The 25,320-nt window shown below is 43.9% G+C and overlaps 1 protein-coding gene across 16 annotated transcripts in view; it reads right to left on the reverse strand.

Moving 5' to 3' along the window:
• Positions 1-25,320, reverse strand: part of Myt1l (myelin transcription factor 1 like) — a 407,242-nt gene that overhangs the window by 180,361 nt on the left and 201,561 nt on the right. For all 16 annotated transcript variants that reach the window (XM_028883146.2, XM_028883147.2, XM_028883137.2 and 13 more), the window contains exon 4: positions 14,875-15,010. The gene's annotated coding sequence lies outside the window, so the exon portion shown is untranslated. The remainder of the gene's footprint in view (positions 1-14,874; positions 15,011-25,320) is intronic.

Consider the following 25,320-nt stretch of genomic DNA (forward strand, 5'->3'; position numbering starts at 1 on the left):
GGTCTGTGTGTATATGAATCAGGGGTCTGTCCTTAGCATTTGACAGTGAGCTGTGTGCATAGTAACTAGGGGTGTCTCTTTTCCATACTGGGGCTGTGCATTTCTGGGTTCTTGGCAGGTGCTGAAGTTTCATGTACATGCAGTACCTGACGTGCACATAACAAGCACATACAATAGGTCTATAATAGGCATTTTTCTTAAGGTGTTACCCTGGCTATAGGATGTAAAGGGCAAAGACTAGACAGAGGTCTCCATCTTCACCCCTTGGTGATCTAAGAATGATTCATCTCCCTTGGAGTTGGTGTATGGCCATAACTACTGCAGATGAGAACTTGAACAAACTCAGGCATCTTTCTGACCCACAGATGACCTGACATTGGAGTGTGTACTTACAAACCTGCACCTGCGTATCATTCAGACAGGAAACCCAATTAAAAGTGTTGTTTTTAAATCCATAGTTCTTTCAAGTTGGGAATCCAACATTTTTCTGGAGAACTGAATATGGCTTTATTTTAAAAAGTCACTTGGCTTCTTTTTAGAGAATTATAAATGTGATATTTTAGAAAAAGTATTATGATACTTTATAGTCAGTGAAATCTCGAGTTATGAATCTTTACTACAGGCTGGTTATTTGGGGTCAAATTACCGGAACATCTAAAGTGGAAGTATTTATACTCAGGGACCGAGTCCCTGTCTGCTTCGCCAATCATTATGTCAATGTGAGGCTAAAATCTGTCAATGAGTAACTGATTCCTACTACATTTATAAAATGTCCCTGTTGACACCATTGCCACAGAACCCAACATGCTGAGAAACAGAGACGTAGGAGCAGACAAAGGAGGCAAAAGGTCTTGGTGAAGAACAGTGGTTTGCTTGAGGTTTACCTTTCTGGAAAGTTCTGGAAAGGTACAACTAAAAATATCTGAGCTTTAACCCTCCCACAGTCTGACGTAGTAGGTGACTAGAAGTCATCTGTTGGTGAATGGTTGGATTTGTTCTGATTACTCTGTAGTTTACTTTGAATTGGGCTTTGGTGAAACATGGGAACTAAACTGTGTGGCATGAATTTACAAATGGAAGATGGTGGAGACTGTGAAGTTGCTATACTCTGATTTTTTTTTGTTTTTTGTTTTTTCACGGTCACCCGAAGGCAGCCAAAACTCCCTGGAAGCAGAAGGCCTCTCCCCCCTAATACACTCCCTGGGGAAGTTCAGCTGCAGAAAGGGAGTAGTAACATCAGGACACTTCCAGAGCATGGTTCAAGGCATGGCAGGGTGCCTTGGACCTGGATGTGAACTGAGCATTCTACTTAAAAAGATATCCCTTGTTATTTATCAAATGAGAAAACATCAGGAAAAAACCTTCTGACCCTGGGCAATGAGTACTCAGGTATTTCACTGCCTCTGTAGCACCCATTTGCCCATCTGTGACCGTGGAAAATCTCAGCTGTTCCCTCTTTAGTACTCTGGCTCCCCATATCTCTGCTTTGTAGCTGAAGCAGATTTTCTTTTCTTGACAGAGTTTTGTTATATTAGCTCAAACTGCATTGGTATTTCCTGCCTCAGCCATGTGAGTTCTGGGATTATAGTCATGCAATACCACGTCTGGCTTAGCAGATGGCCGGGGGTCAGGCATTTTCAGTTCAGCTGTGGGTAGCCAACTCCTGCCTGTTTACCCAGTGCATACGGCCTTCAAACTCAAGGCCAGGAGAGGTACTTTCTTCAGATATTCTGTACTGGGGCTGTCATGAAGAGATTGTGTGGTGCAGCCCCTTTCAACACCTCCAGCTCACTTATGAAGCCAGTGTCATTGATGGAGTTTTGTTTTTGAGGTCAGGGATAACCTTGCATCCTGGTACCAAGCTTGGAAAAACACTGAAAACGGTACACCACTGAGTAACAACCTATCTGATTTAGGTCACATTTTAACTATTATTTCAGTACTTCAACTGGCAACACCACAAATTATAAATTTAGTCACAGGCATTTCTTCCAGAAACACTGTTGATACATTATCTTTAATGAAGAACAAATTACAACAGAAATACCATGAAATTGCTCATTATCTTCTTATGGACGTTCGGCATAATTGAAGAAAGGGCATTGGAACTCCACTCAGGTCCTGACCCAGCCTCAGCACGTCCAGCCTGGCTCCATCCATTGCTCCGGGCTGGCGGCCTGCATGTCTCTGCCCAGCTCCCAACTAACAGCCCTGCATCGTCAGCTGCTACCATCCTAGGCTCTGTGTTCTCGGCTCAGCAGTTCCTGTCTTCTCATGCTTCCATCCTAACTTGCAATTCTCACTCTTTCTTGAATTAGCAGCGATACATCTGGACTGCTCTTAGGGGCCTTCTGCTTGTGTCCATCCACGTCCTCGGCCTCCCGATCCTCTCGCTGTAACCCTCTGGGCAGGCCTGACACCAGGGTACAAGCTGAAAGGGAATGCTGTTACTGGATTCCGGGCCATTCTTCCCGCAGCTGCGACTCTGCTCACTTGAACCTCACAGATAGACTTTATGCGGCCCCTGAAACCTTCCGTGGGGATTTCAGCTCTTAGTTCACAGTGACTGTTGCCAACCTTCCTTCTGCAGCAGTCCACAGGATTTCTAGCTCCACTCCAATGGCCCCTGCACAGTCTGGATTTCTTGACTCCTCTGCTACCCATTCCTGCCCCTCCTGTCAAGCAATGCCACACCTGTCACCACAGACTTGAGTGTCCCCAGGGCACTATTCTGTGGGGTGTTTACCCACCACCCCCACAGCTTCCCAGAGTTTTCTTGAGTGTGATCAGCAGGAAATATTAGATAGAAGGATTTATAGTGGAGAATGTTGCAGAGATAAACAGATAGAAAATACAGGATAGCCTCGAGAGGGCCTGGAACCTATTCCAACGGCCCCCAACTGTCTCTGCCCCGGGGTTTTTATAGAGACGCCAAGGGTGGAGCAAAAGACCTCCTCCCCCAGCACAGCCAAGTGCAGAGCATCTCAGACACCTGCACTCAGGCCCGTGGTCCTAATCATCCTCTATTCGGACCTGCTGGGTAAAGCCACGAGGAACCCGAGAATGGGCTCCCACACTATCCTCCTAGTTTGTTTTTTTCTCTCACACACCCTGACCTGAACAAGCCTCTAAGCAACCACACAAGGGCCAATGTATCCTGCAATGAACCTGCTGCCTTTTGCTGGCCCTCCGGCCCTCATCTTACTCATGCTAGTTGTAAAGTTGTTGTAAGAGTCTTTGAACTGCCTGGATGGTCTCCATTATCAGTTTTCTCCCAGAAAAAAAAAAGTACATCCCTCAGTCTTATTTCCCACTGTGCCTTCACTAGACTGAGGCAGGAAGATACCAGAAGGCCACACCTGACTCACATGAGTCTCTGGTGCTTCCTGCCAGCCAGGTGCCTGCTTGAATGCGTTTGCTGCCCTCCTGCCTGGCCTTTCTAAGCCCAGATACACTCAAGTCTTGTCTCTTTCCTCATTGTCTGTGGAGACAATGCCTACTGTCTCATCAGGAAGAGAGAGAGAAAGTGACAGCCAAATAAATTCTGCAGGGCTGGAGTGAAGGGTCCCTGGGCCTGTGTGTGGTGGTCCTCCTCTGCTGAAGAATACTTTTGTCTATTCCTTCCTCTCTCTTCTCATCACTCTGGCCCCTGGAGAGTCACACAGAGCAGCAGTTAAGAGCATGGCCTTCAGAGCCCGAGTCCCATCCTGAGCCTAGCTCTGCTGCTTCTTTGAGGTGTCTGACCTCCCCATGACTGCCCTCACTCCAGGCACATAAGGGTCATGTGAAATAACAACATGCATTCCAAGTTCACAGTGTGGTAGCATTTTTAGTGGTGAAGTATTTTCTTAAAGCTTGCCACCCTTAGCTTACATTCTATCTATTGGGTGTGCCATGGGGCCATTGTAAGCTGTGCACACCACAGCTCCTGTTCCTTTCTCCTCCATGTGCAGTGAGGGAGGCCATCCTAACCCTCTCCATTCCTCAAACAACAGGACTGTCCTGCTGTGGGACAGTCTATATGTCAAATTGCTCTGATTGGTCAATAAATAAAACACTGGTTGCAGTGGCCAGACAGGAAGTAGTGGACAAGGAGAGAGGAGAAAGCAGAAGCGGAGGAGAAGACACTGCAGCCGCCCATGACAGCAGCATGTGAAGATGCTGGTAACACCAGTCACGTGCAAGTATAGATTTATGAAATGATTAATTAAGCTATAAGAACAGTTAGCAAGAAGCCTGCACGCCATACAGTTTAAGCAATAAGTCTCTGTTTTACTTGGTTTCTGACGCTGTGGACTGGCGGTGACAAAGACTTGTCCTGACTGTGGGCAAGGCAGAAAAACTCAAGCTACACTGTCCTTTTGGTTCTGGCTGACCCTGGCTCCAGTGATGTGCTCAGGTCATGGACCGTCCTCTGTCGGAACCTGAAAGAAGGCTCACAAAGGGCATCTTTTGCTCTTCCCTCTACACGTCAACAGTATATACAGAGAGGCCTGCACCAAGTCAGCCAGTGCCTTGAGATGTCTGTACATGAATGTGTGAGTTGTAAGTATGTGTGCAATAGTCTTGTCAGTTGAGCACCCAGGGACAAATGCTGATTTACATGTCATCTTTGTCGGAGATGAGGTCCTGTTTAGACTAAGAGGGCATTTGATGGATTGGAAAGTGTTCTGGTGTATTGCAATATACATAAAGCTCAAAAGCAACCTGGAAAGAAGGTGACTTATAGGTTAAAGCCCACCATGAAGATAAGCCAAGACAGAAACTCCAGGCAGGAACTGAAGAAGACACCAGAGAGGAACACTGTCTATTTCCTGGCTTGCTTCCAGGATCACATCCAGCTATCTAGGTCCCCCTGCCCAGCTAGTGCCACCAACCACAGTGTACTTCCCCAATTGACAACCAAGAAAATGTCATAGAGATATACAGCAACAGGCCAATCTGATAGAAGCAGTCCCTTAGTTGATGTTTCCTCTTGCCAGGTGACTCAAGGCCTGAGTCAAGTTGACAGCTGAAGATACTTATAATAGAGAGGAAGGCATGCATTATCATTTTGGTGTCTAGAGACATACATTTATATCCCTTTAGAAAAAGAATGGATACTGGATAACAGAAGCATGTCAAGCCTCTTCCTCTTGAATCCAGAGAGGATAGAGACTGGGTGATGGATGTACCTAGCCTCTTCCTCCTGAACTCACACTGGCTTCACAGGCTGGCTCTCTCTTCAGAAAGGGCTGGTGTCTGTCGTCACTTTAAAAATACTTCAGCTCTCACCGACGACTCTGTCTTTCTGGCCCTCTACCCCCTCCCTCTATTTTGGGACCAGGCCCCATTATCACTGAGCAGAGTGACATTCACAGCAGGTACAAGCAACACATGGGAATTCGTTGGATCAGTTGCACTAATTGGATATCTGTGCCTGCCAGGCGGATGGCACAAGTAGGAGGTGTTTGAACACGTGAGCACAGAGCGCTGCTTACAGTCCATCTCCACGTAGTAAAGAGAGTTGGCAGTTCAAGTGCAAGGTACCCGATAACACACAGAAGCCAGTTCCAGACTGGAGGAATGAAGCCGTGTAAGAAAACCCGTGAAGAATGAAAGTGGCTTGCTCTCCCACCTTCCCGCCCTATAAAATTTATGTAAGAAGCTGCCATTAGCACTAATGAGAATTATGCATGTGACTCTCCCATGAAATGATGGGAGATGAGCCTCATCCGTCACTCTGTGGAGAGCGTGGGCTCTGAAGCAGGCTTCCAACAGGCTGTGCTGCACTGCCTGGGTGTAGACTGCCCTCCAGGGTAGAGAAGAAGCAGGACTGGCCCCTGGTAGCCTGCTGGGAGAGGGCCTGGGATAGGTTCCCACAGAGTGGTACAAGGAAAATGCTGTGCATAAGAGCTGAATAATTTACAGATCATCCTCAGAACTACCCGCCAGCTCATGAAACACCGTGTTGGAAGGAGAATGAAGAGACCCTATTCTGTGGGCTGAGTCCTCTTCCGTTGACTCCTGAGTCCCTGGGAGGGCACATGCAGCATTTTAAAGAAGTCTTTGGGAATAAAAAATGTCCTCTACTTGTCCTGTCCCCTCTCATGGGGCTGCATCATGCATGCACCGAGGCTCCATTGCCTCTTCCCAAGCCTGTGCTGTATTCTCATCGAGTGCCTTTGCTTATTCTGGGGCAGGGGGCATCCTGTCTCCATGCCCCCCCCCATCACATGACTTGGAATGTGTGGGTCTCTGTGAGAGCTCTGTTCACTCAGAGGGCCAACTCTCTCTGTGCTTTGTGCTGACATCATCATTCTACCATTGCCTTCTGCTTCAGCATTCTCTCCTGATGTCCCTGCCAATATGTCTGGGGAATACATCATTACCTGGGTGGGACTCTTGACTCCACAAGGCCACTAACAGCTTGTGTCTTTGGGGTGCTTTCATTATGCTGGCCTGCAGAGTTTCTCTGCGATGAATATTAACTTGATTACTACTTCTAAGGAGGAACACAGGCATGCATAGCACAATTGCCTGCAAACATCTGCAGGTAGGCCATGCAAAGGAATCCCTTCCCTCTGAGGGAACCTCTCCCATTCCTTCCCCTGTGGCTCTGCTTTCCCTTGCAAACCGCTAGCAGATAAAGGTGTTTTTAAAACACACAATGACACTTCACACATTGCTCTATATTCTATAGTGTTTGGTATAACATTGGATCTTGAGATGATTGGTTAGGTTCATATAATCATGCTCATTAAAATCTCATAGTGTCCCATGAGATAAATGCAGCACAATTTCTTAGGCAGTCTCCCATGGATGAATATTTGTGGCATTTCCCCAATGCTGCTCTTACCAGTAAAAACGTCAATAAATGTCACAAACACAGCCTCACTCCTACTAGGCTTACCATGGGACAAGTGCCACTTAAACTCATTCAACCCTTACCATAGCCCTCGGAGGTATAGATGCAATGATTATGACTGTCGTACAGAAGAGGAAGTTGAGTAACTGCAGTGAACGCAGAGCACCAAGACCGGCCTGTGTCCTCGGCATGCAGGCTCTGCACGTGCAGCAGCTGAGGTGAGTGGCTATGCAGGGCAGGCTTTCCCTGGGTCATGGGATATTGCAAGTGGCCATGTCACACTCTTACAGCACCGCCACCTGTTGGATGGCTGTCAGTGAACAAGCGGTCAAAGCTGGGCATCACAGCCCACTCTAGTAACATGGCCATATTTTCGAATGTGAAATCCAGAACGTCTTCTACACCCTCTGCCCATTTCTAGCTAATCTTCCTGTCAAATTTAGCTTTTTATTGGTTTGGTTTGAGAGGATTGGGTCTTATGTAGCTCAGGGTAGCCTCTAATTTGCTCTATAGTTAAGGATGACCCTAAACTCCTAATCTTTCTGCCTCCACCCACTATGTGCTGTGATCACTGCCACAACACTCAGCCTAGTATCTGTCCATGTCTGTGATAATCCAGCCTTGCTGTTTCTTCTTTGGTTTTTCACAGATACAGAGTTAAACCATACCCACCCAGAGCCTGTGCATTTTTACGTTACCTTGAAAGTGTTTCTGATAAGGGAAGATTCTGTCTTCTTTCTTCTATATTATCAGTGTTCAAAAAGCTATGCCCCCCTTCAGACTTAATCAGTAGAGTTAACAAATGGAGTTTCATTTCTACCTAAGTGTTTACATGGGCCTCTGCATTCAGGAAGGCTTCTTATGAGGTATGGATTTTTATCCTGCACATAGAGTATGCCCAAAATGCAAAAGAAAACTAAACTATGCACCTGATCCCTTGTGTGCCCAACAAGGATGATTCTAGAAACTTCTGGACAATGTGGCTATATGATAAGTCCTTTGTATGTTCAAAGAGAAAGAGTATATTTCCCTAACATTAGTAATCTTTGGCAGATGTGTTATACAATGCTTCTTATACTCAACCAAGTTACATGTTTATATTTTTGGACAAAACTTTGAAAGTTCAGTTTGGTTGACTCCATATAGAGGGAACCATTGATAATAGATAAGGAGACTTAACTAAAAGACCTCAAAGTGGAATATGGTACTTGCTACTTCAGCAGGATGTACTTTAGAAGTACTAATGATAGTTGGTCCCTATTAGAAAGATGCTACCCAATCTTTCTGTCAAACAAAAATTAAAATTAAGGAGAAGGTTTAAACTGTTGTTAGGGAGAGAATATGAAAATAGTAAATAAAAAGTCGATATTTGGCTTAATCACTAGGCGACAATTTCCCAGCAGGACAGGTTTCTTCCCACCACAGATTTCAGCAGCACTACAACTGCTCTTCTTCATTCTTTTTTATATTTTATTCCTCTTCACACATCCCTCTAATTTTGTTTATGCACATTTTTCTCTCTTAGGAATTGGGGGGGGTCCTATGATTCTTCTTTTTTTTTCCTTTGTACTCTACTTTTGTACAAAGTAAAATAAGACTTTATCTTATTTTTTAGATGCTTTTTTATGTATGCATATATTTTGGAATTTAGTTGTACTTTAGATTAGCATAAGAAAGGTTTCCATGTCGGATCCTCATATGTGTTTTGTTTTTGTTGGTCGTCTTAGGTTTTTATATTGCTGTAAAGAGACACCATGACCACAGCAGTTTTTATAAATGAAAACATTTCATTGGAATGGCTCACTTACACTTCAGAGGTTCAGTCTATTATCATCATGGTGGGGCATGGTGACATGCAGGCAGACAAGGTGCTGGAGAAGTAGCTGAGAGTCCTACATCTTTCAGGCAACAGGAAGTAGACTGTGTGACACTGGGAGTAGCTTGAGCATAGGAGCTCTCAAAGCCCACCTCCACAGTGACACACTTCCCCCGGCAAGGCCACACCTCCTAAGAGCGCCACTCCCTTGGAGGGCCGTCTTCTCTCCTGCCCAGTGATTTCTTCCCACCCATTCCTTTGCTTCCTTGTCACAAATACTGTGTCATCCTCTCCAGTCCTCTTCTCCCTTCAAACAGTCCCATTCCTAGTTTCAAATCTATACCCAACCATCCCATATGTATATACAGATAAAAATTAAAATCCAGCATCTACATATGAGAGAAAACATGTGGTGTTTGTCAGTCTGGACCTAGGATACTTTGGTTAAGATGATAATTTCCTGTTTCATCTATTTTTCCACAAATATTATGATCACATTTTTTTTTGTGGCTAAATAATTTTTAAAGGTTTCCAGGTGTGAGGCTGTCTAGAGTGAACCCCAGGGTCATCAGAGTTAACACTGTGCCAAAGGCTAAGTCCAGGCACTGTATACTTCACACCCACTCAACCAGTGTTCATTTTTATGAAGTGACTATTAATGCAATTAATATTCAAAATAATTGATACCTACGACCTCAGGAACAGTTTCAGCACTCTCTACTCCACCGACCAAACACAGCAACTTAGAAAACCAATTCTGACAGTCGTGGGCAGAGGCTTCAGGGCACAGATCCTCTGTGGACCTGTGGCAGCAGCAGTGACTCTGGAGTCCTCTCCACAGCATCAGAGCAAGAAGACACTTTAGTTCTGCTCCAAGCAAAAACAGAGACAGCGCCTCTGAACTCTGGCATCAGTATGTGGGATAGCCTGGTCTACTTGGGCTGAAGCCTCAGGCTCACAGTTCCCCCGAGGAAGCAGATCATAGGCTGCAAACCACAGGACACTCATGTAGCTAGCTGACTTCTGCTCACTCAGCAAGACCTCACTCTGCTGGTTTCCACCTCCTATCTTCTTTGCTATCTAAACTCCCTGCAGGATGAGATTCTTTGAACCCTCGTCTACACAGTGATGGGTGGGCCCGAGTGAGTGCGCCTACTTCACAACTTTGCTGCCATCCAACACCCATTGCCTGCAGCTTCACTGTCCTCAAGGGGAGGAAAAGAATATCATAGAGGGCCATTTCTATCACAGTCCAGGAATGGTGACATGGTGCTCTACTTTCCAGAAGGCTGGTGGCCCATTACCTCAAAAATGCAAATTCTGAGAAAGGCAAGTTTCTATGATTTTCTAAGATAAATTCCAGGAAAATCAAAGCTGAAACAAGGTTATGTATTTTTTTAACTATCTTTAATATTTACAACATCATATTGAAATGGAGTCACCAGAATTATAGAGAATTACAAGTGAATCATGACGAACAGTTGAAAAGGACTTAGTGATATCCTGACAGTATGGTTTAAAATTATTAGGTTGTTTGCTGAGCAAAAATGTATGAAAGTGGTAAACTAGACATACTCATAATCTTTGTACCATGGAGGTGGAGGTTGGGGACTGTCATGAGTTCAAAGCCAGTTTAGGCTACACAGTGAGTACCAGGACAGACTAATAAACTACAGTGAGAAACCCTGTTTCAAAGGAAAATATTATAATACACAAACAAAAATAAACAAGCAACCTTAGTTAACAGCTTCATGGGACATCTTGATTTAGCAGCATCCTGGCATATTCTCGAGTTCCTTGTGCATATACATAATCCATTGCACGTGCGCGCACACACACACACACACACACATACAAACAACACAGGACATCTGGCTCTGCATAGCTCAGTAGAGTGGTTCAGTAGTTAGAGAAGTGGGTTTAGAAGGTAAAATGCCTACCTATATCTAATCCCTTCTGGGCCATTTCCTCATCTGTGATTTTTAAGTTCTCTGTCTACTACTTTGCTCTAATATGTCATGATTATGAATGTGGGTAACATGTCACATGTTATTTTGAGCATGAAGTAAGTTGAACAGTACATTTAATACCAAGGCTGGCACACAGTAGGCATTTGTACATGCTTAGCTACTGTTATTAGCCTTTGCAGTTGATTTGATTCATAGAACTCATCTCATTTGACCTTGATACAGACCCTTTAACACTCAACTAAGGCTTTGAAAGTCTGCTGGAACCATGAGGACTAAAGCAAGGGACACTGCTTAACTTTGTAAGAACATCTTCTCAAAGGCAAGAAACACCAATTTATAAATCTGGACCTAAGTCAGCATTTTTTTCCTTCTGGACACGTGAGCCCTGTGAAAATTGTCACCATTCAGAATGCAATCCACGTGTGTCTCCGGAAACAGATATTGATTTTATTTTCAGTCATATCTTTAGCATGGAAATGGGATGCGTTTTCTCCTTGAGCTCTGGTGCAGTGAATTAGATTTCTTCTGCACCAGCTGCAGGGCACCACAGGTGTCCATATCTCAGCAATCACAGTAGTAACTGGGACATGAGAGGATAGAAAGATGCCCTTGGTCTACATGTCATTTCCATGGTATACTTTTTATGTCTCCTGTAAGAGCAAGCCCAAAGTCCTTACACGGAGATGCTTAAAGAAATTAGCTGCTGTGGAAAGACAAGACTGAGGACTGGAGGACTGCATGGTGTGAAGTGAGAGGCTTTGAAAGTTGGATTGGGTTGTAGACAGTATGGCAACTTAGCAGGTGCTAATCCTTCTGTTGACTAAGGTAGGGCTGAAAAAAAGCACCAGGAGAATCTACAGTGGCATGGACCCAGAGGGTAGACGGAGTGACCAGCAGATGAGAGTCTGGAGAACCTGTCATTTCTAGGGTTGGGAGAATGTATACATTTTTGGAGACATTGATCTATCTTTGTTCTGAGAGGGATGGACTGAAGCTATATAACTGCCATTGTCATCCTAAGTCGTCTTACAAAAACTCTTACTGACTTAGTATGATGTGCATAAGCTCTGATCTAACCAAGAAAGAGATTGGGTCTCTCATGTGCCTTTTCTGGGTTGGTCTAGATCCCTTTGAGGCAATGACTTCCTCTTACTATTTTACATCTCAAGTGACAAGAAAGGTCCTGGTGCTGTTGAGGACATGAAAAACAGGTGCAGAGACCATGAGCACAGGTTTTTACCTTAGCACCTTCACAGAAGCTGCTAGAACCCAGCACAGGCCTTCAGTTAGCTCTTGTTTGTCTGCATATAGCCCAGGCTGGCCTGGAAGTCATTTTATAGCTCAGGTTGACCTGAAATTCTGGTCCTCCTACCTCTACCTCTCAAGTTCTGGGACTGCAGGTGTGCACCACCCTGCCCAGTGTAAGGTTGACTTTTGAATGTTTTTCTTAAACTGTAAATGGGCTTCAATTAATGTCTGAAATGGAAAGACCACCTGCAGTTGGTAAAACACAATGAAACTAGATCTGCAGCAGCCTTCTTCATTCTTCCATCTAGGCTAGTGTATATACACCCAGGCTACTCCCAATGATGGTACCCTAGGATCCTTGCTAAGCTAATGGAGCCTCCTGCACTTTGAGTGTGAAGAGTAGACGCCTCCCTTCAGTGAGATTGGTGGTTGTACAGTGGGGGGTAAGCATGTGCAGGGTTATATAACTTCAGCACATGGAAACTAACAGGTGTACACAATTACTCCTTCACCCAAGCCTCTCTTTATGATTAGTGTTGACTGTGTTCATAGACAATGCCCTGTGATCTGGAAACACCTGTGTTTGGGAGTTTCTAGGCTGTTATGATGAACACTATCTATGCAATGGTAAAGATGCTGTAGAGCGTTGAACCACCATCAGCACCCATCCAGTTACCACCAGCAAACAGAGTTGCTCAAGAATGAAACAGCGTCTTCAGGCCAGAATTTGAAGAGGTTTTCGTTTATAGAAAAGGTAGGTAATAAAATATAAATATTATTTTCTGGATTGAGAAAAAAGAATTAAAGTCACAGTACATGTGCAAATTGCATGCCGAAACTCATTACTAGAAAGAGCGAAAACAGTGTTTGTAGCCAATTAAGAATGTTAGCCATGCAATTCACATAGTCAATGTGATTCTTATCAAAACCTCAAAAGCCTTTTTCCAAGAAATATTTTAAAATGCACATGGAATCCCAAAAGACTCTACGTGGCCAAGATGAACTTACTGCCGTGTCAAGACGACTTAAACAGTGTGGTGTTGATGGGGTAGTGGGTTATAAAGACTCGTGGAAAACAACTGGTCCCCACTGTTGCATACAAGGCCAAATGATACTTGACAAAGTACCAAGACATGATGGAAAGGACAGTCTTTTCAATGAATGATGCTGGGAAAACTGGAAATTCAAATGCAGAAGAATGAAGCTGGACCCTCACCTTAAGTGTATAATAAAACCAACTTCTGATGAATCATGACATAAACACAAATGCTAAAATGGTAAAAACCCTTAGGACAATGTAGAGGAGACACTTTGGACACCAAACCTGATGATTCTTGAGTATGAAGCCAAAAGTACAGGGAACAAAGAAAAAATAAGTTGCACTGTATCATTTTTTTTTTAATCATAGGATTTTGATGCTTTGAAGAACAGTATCAACAGAGCAAAAGCCACCCATGAAATGAGAGAAAATTCTTGCAAATTCATTTACCAATAAAAGGAAAATATTTACAACATATAACGAATTTTTACAACCAAACAACAAAACTACCCTAATTAAAGAAAATTTCTTATATCTCTCCAAAGAAGATATGTAATTTTCTTCTCCTCCTCTGCCTTCTCCTCCCCTCCTCCCTCCTCTTTTTCCTCCTCCTCCTCCTCGACTTTTTGAAATGTGGCCTCATTCTGTAGCCAAAGCCTACCCAGAACTCACTGTATAACTCAGGCTGACATCAAACTTATGATGGTCCTCCTGCCTCTGTCTCCCCAATTGCTAGATTACCAGCATGAACTACTGTACTTGGTTAAGATAGTACAATTTCATAACAAGTACATGAAAACATATTCAACACCAATAATTTTTTTTTTAGCAAAAACTACAGTGATACATCATTTTATACTTATTAGGATGGCTATGGGTTTGGGGAAATTGAAAGCTGGAAAATGTTCATAGGAGTGTAAAATGGCATACCCACTACAAAAATCATGGAGTTTCCTCACAAATTTAAAAATACAGTATGATCTATGTAACCCATACTTCCACTTACAGACACATACCAGAAGTGTTGAAAACAATGACCTGAACCTGTATTTCTCCACTCTGAATTACAGCAGTATCAGTCTTGATGTGTGAAGGACAGAGAAGCACAGGTGTGCCCAGTGATAAGAGTATACTAAAGTATCAGCCAGCCTTAAAAAGGAAGGGAATTCTGACATACATTACATAATGCACCAAAGACAATGTGCAAAGCAAACAGAACAGCCTCTGATGGACTGATGCATTATGGTCCTACTCATACAAAGGACCCGAGAGCCCAAAATCCTAGGGACAGGAGGAGGCATGGTGGCTGCTTGGTAGGAAATGAAGAGTTGATGCTTGGTGGGTGTCAAGCTGAGATTTGTAGAGACGTGGCGCTCTGAAAGTAAATGCTGGTGAAGGCCACAAAAACGTGAATATTTTCAGGACGCCTGAGCTACTGGCCTAGACACAGCTAAGATGAGCTTTATGCCATGTTGTGTTATTTTTACCACAATCCATTTTTCTGGCCAAAGAAGCTCAGCCATAACCTGGTATTCTGGAAGGGGGACACCTGGCAGGGTCTCCTGGTATTCAGAAAGATCCATCAACAGTGAAGGACTACGACACCCTTTCCGTGCTGTGAGGTCCCACCCTTCCTTAAATGTGAAAGCCCTGAACAGAACTAAAACGGAAACATCTAACTCCTCAGGAATTAGTAACAAGGAGCTGGTGCATATCTATCAAGAGTGGACAGACCTGTTAACAGCACCATGAAACTTCCATTTAATGCCGCAGTTGGATCAGAGAGCACTTCCAGGTCCTGGCCTAGCAACAGGCAACATGCTGCAACTTCACACCGAGTTTGACCATTGAGATTACAGTGTGCTTTGTTTAGCAAATTAAAACCCCTCCATTCACAAACATACTTGTTATGCTTGTTCGGATGAACGGCTTTTAAGGCAAGGAATATCATTACCTTTACGTGGCTCCTGGAATATCCATATGTCTGAGGGACCAGCTGGAGCCTTTCTTTTGTTGACAATGTGAGAGACACAAAGACTGGACTGGACTCAGTAACTACATCTTCCCCTCTTCTACCAGATGTGGTCACTCTAGAGAAGAATAGAAAGGCAGGATAATGAGGCTGATATTCACAATAAAACAATAATCCTACATGAGGGATGTGATTACTAGGACACACTGCTGTTTGCATTGCATTTATAATGAGTAGGGCGGTAGTAACAGGCTAGGCACACAGACATCCTGTGGGGAGGAGGATGACACTGACCTCCATATCACAACACATTTCTGATCAATCATTCCTTATAGAAAATCCATTTAGGAAACAAGTTAAATTAATGTTGCAATGTGAAGATAGCACAAACCCATCATATTTCAATAAAACTAGCTGAAAGAATTATTTGTGACTGTCTTGAAAAGCATTGAGATTGTGTGATGGATCATAAGGCTAATTGGAGAGGCATAGTCTGTATTTTATTTTCCTCACTTCAGAGGATAGTAAACCTACCTGTGGTAACACCTGCTAAAATATTTTGCAAGAGCTCATTATTTGCTGCTTTAAAAGAAAAACAAAAAGCAAGTGTCCTGCTTTAATTCTTGATGCTGTGATGAAAAATTCTGGCCACAGCAACTTAGGGGCAGCAGGAGTTTGTTTTAGCTTTCAATCCCAGGTTACAGTCCATCATTTCAGGGAAGTCAAGGCAGGGACTCAAGCAGCTAGTCACATCACATCACAGTCAACAGCCTTGAGAAATGGATGTCACTGTGCTGCCTGCTTGCTAGCTGCTTCTTATGCTCAGCTAGATTTTTTTTCACTCTTACACAGTTCAGAGTCCAGCCCATGAAATGGTGCCACATTCAGGGTAAGTCTTCCTATATCCATTAACAATCAAGATGGCACTCCACAAATAAACCCACAGGCTAACTTGATCTAGATAATTCCTCATTAAGAAGACTTTCTTCCCAGGTGACTCCAGGTTGTGGCATGTTGACAGTTGAAAGGAACACAGTAATACCTTAAGAAATATTCTAACCCTTTTATTTGTTGAAACCACAAAACAGCTTCCAAGTATTTAGCTTGAAATGGATTTATTTTTAACTCCTGCTTAATACTTATAAAATGGTCACAATTACTAATATGTGGAACATGAGCTATTACCAAAATGGCTTGTAAGGCATTCAATGCTTATGAAAGTAGATATTGACTCTTTATACTCTGTCATATAAAGAGCACCAAGAAACAAACTTAAATATATTTTAGAAGTAAACCAACATAGAGCAAACAAGCAGTTGGGTACACATTAGGGGGCTGGGTGTCTGTGATCTGCTGTGATTACAATCGTGTGTTGTTTTCATAAAATGTTATTAATGTAAGCGTGTCTCACACCTCTGGATAAATGTAAGTAGGTCTTACTTCTGGTGGTCCAAGGACTCCACCTCTACCACATCTTATAGCCTGTAATTAGAGGAAGCCAAGACAGGAACCTGGAGTCAAGAACTAAAGCAGAGCCCATGGCAGACTGATTCTTACTGGCTTGCTCTCCATAACTTGCTCACCTTGGTTTCTTATATAATGTAGGAATACTTGCCCAGGGATGGCAATACCCATAGTGATCTGGGCTCTAATGCATTAATCAACAATCAAGAAAGTGCAGCCGGGCAGTGGTGGCGCACGCCTTTAATCCCAGCACTCGGGAGGCAGAGCCAGGCGGATCTCTGTGAGTTCGAGGCCAGCCTGGGCTACCAAGTGAGTTCCAGGAGAGGTGCAAAGCTACACAGAGAAACCCTGTCTCGAAAAACCAAAAAAAAAAAAGAAAGTGCCTCACAGACTTGAGTGTACACCAATCTGACCTACAAAACTATGAGTTTGATTGGGCTTACTCACAGAGCATGCAAAGCATGAGTGACCCCAAAGCAGCTACGGGGAAAACTCTTCACCCAGCATTGATAATGTTTTCCCCATAGCCACACAGATGGCATCATCCCTTCAGATGAACTTCCCCAGCAAGGTCCTGGGGCCATGTGGAATTAGAGCAGAATCACACACACATGGCTGGGAGGAGAGTCTAGAAGACCAAGGGAAGGCTCAGTGACTTTCCCCAGCCCCTCCTTCTAGTGAGGGAATGTCAACAGCCAACAAAACAGATGGTGATCAGTGCTTGCGAATAGGCACAACTGATCTGATGAAGATGGAGGCTGATTTGCTCAGAGGACAGTGTTCTATAACAAATGGATTAGAGGCTACAACACATACCTTGATGCCTCTGTGTGTGTGTGTGTGTGTGTGTGTGTGTGTGTGTGTGTGTGTGTGTATATATACACATAATCTACATATTTGCATACACATGCCTACACATTATGCTTTGACTGTTTCCCACTATGTAAAAATTCACAGGAAAGTTGATAGGATCACATATGACTCCACCTTTGCCCAGTTGCTTAGTATTGGTGAAGAGAGTGCCCTGAAGAGTCTGGTTGCCCCTTATGCTGTGTGCTCACTTCTGATGGGTCCCGGGACGAGCTCTAAGTGGAGCATTTAGCAGGCAGCAGAAACAAGAACACAGCCAGACTGCCCCACTATTCCCCTTGCTCTGTCCCCTCGCCTCCCAGAAGAGAACCTGGGCACTTTTCTTTAAGACATTTGCCATTTTTTTTTTTTTTGGTAACCATATTCTACACATTTTTGTTTTAGACTGTTTTAACATAATCGAAGATTCAGATGCAGTTGGAAGAGATGCTACAGGGATGCCACTTTTCCTTCCCTCTGTATCCCTTGCACCTTGAAAAAATCACAGGTTATCATCTACCCAGGGTAGCACTGGGTCATCCTGCCCATGCTCGAATTTGAAGTTTTATATGCACGTGTCTGTCTCTGTATGTACCATAGTTTGACAGCTGAATATCTGCTGGAGGGTGTGTGTGTGTGTGTGTGTGTGTGTGTGTGTGTGTGTGTGTGTGGTGTTAAGTATTATCTTCAGTGTGTCACTATTAGGAGATGCTCTAGACTTTGAGAATTGGAACCAGGTGGGACATCCTTAGATCTATGACCTTGAAGGGAGCCAAGATGCCTTAGCTCCTTCCTGCCTGCTTTGCTCCAGGCTTTCAAGCCAGTTTTCCCTGTCCCCTGCTCCTCTCCACTGCATCTGGCATCCTGCCAGAGGCTTAAAGCAGCGTTCTTCCAGGGCTTGAGCTTAACTTAGACACGGGAGTCAAAAATCACCTTTTTTCTTTTAAGTTATTGATTCTGAGGATTTCGTTACAGAGGTGGAAAGCTGACAGACATCTGGCTAACGCTGTGTTCAACTTTATAATACTATGTCATGAGTGGAGGTGGGGTGTCCACTGGCACTGCCAGCATGCAGAACACCAGTCACCCAAGGACACTGGGCTTCTCATTCTTTTATAGCAAGCCCTTCTCTCAGCTCCTATCACCTCTGCCCCCCTGCCCCAGGAATGATGGCATGCCAAGAACGTGTTTTAAAGGGAGTCTTACACTACATGTCCTTAGAAGTAGCTTTTCTTAATTAGTATTTTCCTCTGGAGACTCCCTGGGTTGCTTTGAACATTGACAGCTTGTTCTTTTCCATGGTTGAATAGCATTCCATGACACGTTGTTCCATGGTTAGACTCTCGTCCTCTGAAGGACATCTGGGTAATTCTAGTATGGGGTTCTCCAAAAACAAAGCTGCTGCGAATGTTTGAGTATCAGTTAGTGGGTGAACATAAGTTTCCATTTTTCTGGGAATATTCCAGGTCAATAACTAAGAGGCTATAATGGGCTACCTAGGAACTATAAGTTTGCGTCTTAAGGGAACTTCTAAAAGGTTTTCCATCGAGGCTGTGCCAAGTCACGCACCATTAGTGCATCAATCTCTTTGCCAAGTGTGGTGCTCTAGCCATTTATCTCCTCAGTCATTCTAGTGGTATGTGGGTACCTCCTGGATTAAACCCCCCTTTCCTTCATAGATAGTGGGATTGAACATTGCATCATCTGTTATCATAACTGACATGTGGGTTCATGCCTATGTCCATTTTCTTACTGAGTATTTATTTTTTTTTTAACTGTTGCACTTCAAAAGCTGGCTGTGTGTTACATACTCCGGTCCTGGTTAAGAACCAAGATTTTCAAATATTGTGCCAATCTTTTGCTTCTCCTTTCCATATCTTGACAGGGCTCTTTGTTGGGGAAAAGCTGTGCTTTTGATGAAATGTAACCTATCAACTTCTCATCTGGTTTCATGAGTGTTATTCTGTATTTAACTTTTGTCTGTATCATGTCAGTATCTGCTGCCCAACTTAATTCTAGTCACAACAGTTGGGCATAGTGCCTGACTCTCAGTGGTACTCAGCCCATTCACTCTTGGTTTATCAGAAAGTTGAGTACTTTCCCCCCTGGACTGGGGAGATAGCTCAGTTGGTAAAATGCTTGTTTTGCAAGCAAGTGGACCTGAGTCTGACCCCCAGATCCCACACCAGGAAGCTGCACGTCATAGCTCATGTCTGTAATCCCAGTGCTCAGAAGTGGAGACAGAAGGGTTTCATCAGCTTGAATTCAGTCAGTCTAGACAAATCATTGAGTTCCAGGCTGTCTCAACAAACACAAAGTAGACAGCATCCTGGGGAATGATACCTGAGATGGACCTCAGGCCTCCACATGCACACATGTACCCCCCCCATATGTTTAAAATACACATATGAGTACACACATGTACATGTACACACAACCTGTATTCCTAACACTGGGGATTACAATAATTAACAATAATACTTAGCATTCTGTAAAATGACTCCAAATATGGTGTAACTATGTTGTCTCACTGTCCTCTGTAGGGAGGGTAGGTCAGAATTTTTTTTCTGAAAAGGCTTTTTTGAAGCCTCCAGAATTAAGGCCAAGTGGTCAAGAGAGTGGGAAACATATATTCACTGCTGTTTATGGATGTCCAAAGGTCCCTCAGCACAAGAAGGTGACCAAGAGTGAGTCAAAGGAAGTGCTGATACACAGAGAAGGAACAAAACCATAGAACTTGTGCTGACACTACAACAAATGTAATCAGTTTATATGTGCTAAGGGACAGTGGGACCATGCTGAGTATCTCAGAGAGGATGCTGGGTATCTATCTCAGGGAGAATTCTGGGTACTACAAGAAGAATGCTGATTGTTACAGGGAGGATGCTGATTGTTACAGGGAGGATGCTGTGTATCTCAGGGAGGATGCTGTGTATCTCAGGGAGGATGCTGATTGTTACAGGGGGGATGCTGATTGTTACAGGGGGGATGCTGATTGTTACAGGGAGGATGCTGGGTATCTCAGGGAGGATGCTGGGTATCTCAGGGAGGATGCTGGGTATCTCAGGGAGGATGCTTGATGCTACAGGAAGGGTCATGAAAGCTACAAGGGTGGGGTGTTGGGTGCTACAGGGAGGATGCTGGGGACTACAGGAGGATGGCAGCCACCCTGTCCTATGATTGCAGTCATCTTTCTTTCCCTTGGAAGATATGTAGGTCAGCAACACTAAAAGAACTTACCAGACTTTGCTACTCAGTCCCTCAGTCAAGGGGCACTGCTCTGTCCCTGGCATCCCCAATTCTCTTCTGAGTGAAGGCATTCAAATGGATGTCGTGACAGAATGCCCATTAATGTTCTGTGTGGAAGGGAAGAGGCTTACATGATGACTTCCCTTCCCGAGTATATACAGGCAGTTAACAACCAATAGTTGCTGGGAGCAGGTGGGGGAGATTTCTTCAGAAGTGTGGCTCTACAAACTAGACTTTGAAGTATACTGTCCACTGTCACAAACTCATTCATAGAGCATATGATGAAACAGTAGCTCTAATTAAAAACCTAGTTTTAGACCAGTGAATTATTAATGGTTATTAATGGTGTAGTAGTTTGAATGAAAATGGCCCCCATAGACTCATAGGGAGTGGCATTATTGGAGGTGTGGCCTTGTTGGAGGAAGAGCATCACAGGGGGTGGACTTTGAGGCTTCAGAAGCTCAAGCCAGGCCCGTTGCCACTCTGTCTTCCTACTACCTGCTGACCCAGATGTAGAACTCTCAGTTACCTCTCTAGAACCATGTCTGCCTGCATGGGGTCATGCTTCCCCTCAAGGTGATAAACCTCTGAACTGTAAGCTGGCCCCAATTAAATGTTTTTCTTGTAAGAGTTGCCATGGTCATGGTCAAGGTCAGCAAAAGAAACCTTAACTAAGACAAATAGTTAACATTATTTGAAACTTAATCTTTTATTAATATTCGTGATATAATAAGAAATAATTGCTGTCTCCACTTAACAATGATATGTGCTGTTTAATTTATTTGAAATTGGCCGTGGTCAGTAAGTATTATTTGTCCTTACATACAAGACTATTGATGAATGGGTATTTTGTTCTTGAGGCTGGTTATACAGACAGACAAACGTGGTAATATATCTTGTAGTGGAAAATAGACAACTAGTCTAAAACTTTTGGGGGAGGGTCTGAAGAAGGACAGATTTACTTTCTTCCTCTCTTCCTTTGTCTCTTCCCTTACTTCCCCTCTTCCTCCCTTCTTCCTTATCATAGTCCTTTCTTTTGCTCTCTTTAAGACTTGTTTCCAAATGATGAGGTAGAGAAGAGCATTCTTCTCCAAACTGGTATTTGTAAGCTCTTCTTCATGTGTAATGTAACTGGGGTTCTTGTTTTCAGTCTTTAAGCTCACCATAGGACCAGCAGTAGTTTTGCATCTGTTTTTTCACTCCAATATTCTTTTCATCATAAAAACAATCAAAGGCATGGTAGAGATGGTCTGGTGGGTAAGGTGCTTCCTGTGCAAGTGAGGACTGGAGTTGGATCCCAAAGAAATTACGTTAAAAAAAAAAAAGTGGCTCACACTTGTAATCCCAGGGCTGGGGAGGCAGAGGCAGGAGGATTGGGGAGGTTTGGTCACCATCCTGACTAGGAGAATATGCACATCTAGTTCGGTAGAAACCCTGCCTCAAAAAAGCCATGGTGGATGATATCTGAGGTTATTCTCTGGATTCCACATACGTGCACCAGTAAGTGAAAGTGCACCTGCGTACATGGGAGTATGGGTGCACTTATATGCCCTATCAGAGAGTGGTCTGTAAATAACCACACCAAGCATATAGCTGTAACTTAGAGAGCTGAGGTAAATAATTTGGAGGCAAATTGGCTCCTGGCTATTTGTAAGTTTAGCAGTATGGTTCAGAAATCTAATTAAATTCAAGGTGGTGAGGTGCACCTTTAATCCCAGCACTAGGGAGCTAGAGGCAGGTGGATCTCTAAGTTTGAGGCCAGCCTGGTCTACAGAGCTAGTTCCAGGACAGTCAGGGCTACAGGGCTACACAAAGAAACCCTGTCTCAAAAACAAACAAACAAACAAATCTATAGCTTAAACAGTATCAGGTTGTATGATAGGGAAATACCTTCAGACTGACTTGGGAGTCCCCTGGCTGAGGGGTAGCCCCATTGAGTGGCTGCATGAGCACTGTGGGGCAGCCTTCATGGGTAGTCACAGTCACAAGGAAGCTACCGTTCCAATAGAGGACCAAGTTGGTGCTATTTGAGTGGGAGACATATCTAGGCTATCCAGTTATAAGCATCTTTGAAACAGCTATTTTAGCACCTTTGTTAACATGGCAACAGTCAGGAAACCACCTCTTGCAACAACCCAAGCCAGGAACTCATCGCTCCTGCTGGTGCACTCTGCTCCTGAGGAGCCAGCATGTATCAGCTGCCAAACACAATTATTCACAGATGGATGAGCCTAGAGGGAGGCTGCAGCCCTCCATAGGCTCTCACCGGAGAGAGAAAGCTTGAGCTGCATTCTCCTTCTTCCTTCCTGCTTACCTGATGGACTTACCCTACCTGGGACCTAGGACATACTCCTATGAGTCCCAGAACTGGAAAGAGTCTGGCACCAGCTGCATTAATCATGGCTACTATTAGTACAGTGCAATGAATGATATAACACACTGATTTTTAGACAATGTAATATGTATTCCCATTGTTTTCAGGTTCCAGAGGGAAAGACTTTCAAGTGTTCTAGTTATTCCTTTTGGAGTTTTATCTCCAAATTCCTGAACAGATGAATGCATCTCTGTGGATCTCCAAGGATGCAGTACCCAATACCAGCTTCCACTACAAAGAATGGAGGGCTCCTGCCAACATGCACCTTCTGAGCATGCCCCTTAACCCATGCCTTGCATAGCCCTATTAGACAGCATGAGGATGCTAGGGAACATTCCACAATCCTAACAGAGAGGACACTGCTGGCACATGACTCATGCTTGCATTAGACCATACTTTTCACCCATATCTGTATCCTTCCACAGTAACTCCCTGGCCTTACTGCATCCTCAGGGTGAATTCAACAATGAACACTCTCAGAATTAGGCAACTGACTTATATAATACTTCAGGCATCCATCTGGAAGCCATCTCAAGAGCCCTTTGTATGCCTCGATCCCTGGTCAGTGCTACACTGGGGATGTCTTCTTGACCAACACCCAGGAGCCCTGCTCTGGGTCATGTGACTGCTACCTCCCAGTCTTCCTCTGCCTGTTTTACCTTCTTTTCCATGGGAAACATCATCCTGTAGCTTCCTATGGAAAGGATCTTGGGGGATAATGCTTTCAAGTGATTTCTAGATATTAGACTATTTTGTCTTGCTACCTAAACAGTAGAAATGTTAAGTTAAAAAGTCAGAATTGGCAAAGACCAAACAAAACAAGAACAACAACAACAAAAAAAATCAACTCTCAGGCATCTGAAGCTCCCCAACACCTTCTCATCTTCTTCCTGTAGATGCTCAATTCAGGGCCTTCCTTATATCCCATGTCGAGGATTATAAAAATCTTCTATTTGCTTCTAGTGTTTTTGGATGCTTCCCCAAACAGGAAAGGGAGGTAATTCAATGGTCCTCCATCACTGGGAGCAGCCTGCCATTGTGCAAGAACAAGTGCTCTTAACCCCGGATCCCACAACCTTGCACTTTCTACTGCAGCCAGGGGTATTTGCAAGTCTACCTGGCTTTCAGCCTCCCATCAAGTCTCCAGGTTTACATCCAACTTCACTCTCCTCTGGAGAGCAAGAACCATAGGCTATGATTTTTGCAGGATACACATCCAACATTTTAAACACTTCATGACCAAAAGCAATTTAGGGATAAAGGGGGTTATTTCACTTTACAGTTTATAGTTCATCATCTAGGGAAATCAGGGCAGGAACCTGGAAGCAGCAGCTACTGCTGGGGCCATGGGGGAGTGCTGCTTATTGACTTGCTTAGCCTGCTTTCTTTTACAACACAGGACTGCCTACCGAGGGATAGTACCACCCACAACTGCCTGGGCCTTCTTACATCAATCACCAAATAAGAAAATCCCCTATAGAGTTGCTGAAGGGAAACATATAAAGGCATTTTTCTCAATTGAGAATCCTCCTTCCCAAATGACTCTAGCTTGTGTCAAGTTGACAGAAAAATATCCAGGACAATTAATTCCTTGACAGTGTTACACACTGATGTGACACTATTAAACAATAACCTTTTCTTTTTTGTTCATCCCCAAGATCTCATATTAATACCACAATATGAACATAGTATAACTTTAAAAGCCCATCAGTCTTTGAAATCTCAAATGCTTTAAACGTTCAGTGTTTTTAAAACATTCAAACTGTCTTTCAAAGTTCAAAGTCTCTCTAAAATATCCAGTCCTTTTAAAATTCCAAAAAAGTCTCTGAACTGTGGGTGCCTGCAAATTCAAAAATAATTTAGATACTTTTTTACTCCAGGAAGGAGGAATCAGGGCACAGACACAGTCAAATAAAATCAACACAAAACCCGAATCCAACAGTGTAAATAGTTCATTGCTTGACATCTGGGACCCACTCATGATTCTCCAGGCTCCAAAGGGCCTTGGCAGTGTCAATTCTTAAGCTCTGTCAACTCCACTCCATACCTGATGCTGTCTTTAGTGGTCGGTCCTACCATGCTACTGGCATTTCCAAAGTGCTAGCTTTCCACTGCAACTTCACCCTCACCAGAAGCCTGGCATGGGCTCCTCTTGGTGATTCTGAGCCTGCCACATGGTACCAAGCTTCAGCTTCTAGACATGACCCCTTCAGTCCTGCAGCTTCTGTTTCAGCTGAGGCTTCACCATCACCCTTGGCCTCTCAAAGCCTCTCTTCAGGGACTACAACCTTACCACCTAGTGGCAAGCCTCCGCTGCATTCCATGACTCCTTCATGCCTTCAGAACCTGTGCTGCCTGGTGAGTTATACGTTACCAAGCTCAGCTGTCAGCAAGAGGTACAACCTGGGTCCCCTCTGTATCACAGCTTCTGAGCACTGACGCTGAGGAAATACTTCCCTCAGTGATGCTGGTATCATCTTTTTAATCCCAGA

Source organism: Peromyscus leucopus, chromosome 22 (genome assembly GCF_004664715.2).
Source record: "Peromyscus leucopus breed LL Stock chromosome 22, UCI_PerLeu_2.1, whole genome shotgun sequence".
In the NCBI taxonomy this organism is placed as follows: Eukaryota; Metazoa; Chordata; class Mammalia; order Rodentia; family Cricetidae; genus Peromyscus; species Peromyscus leucopus.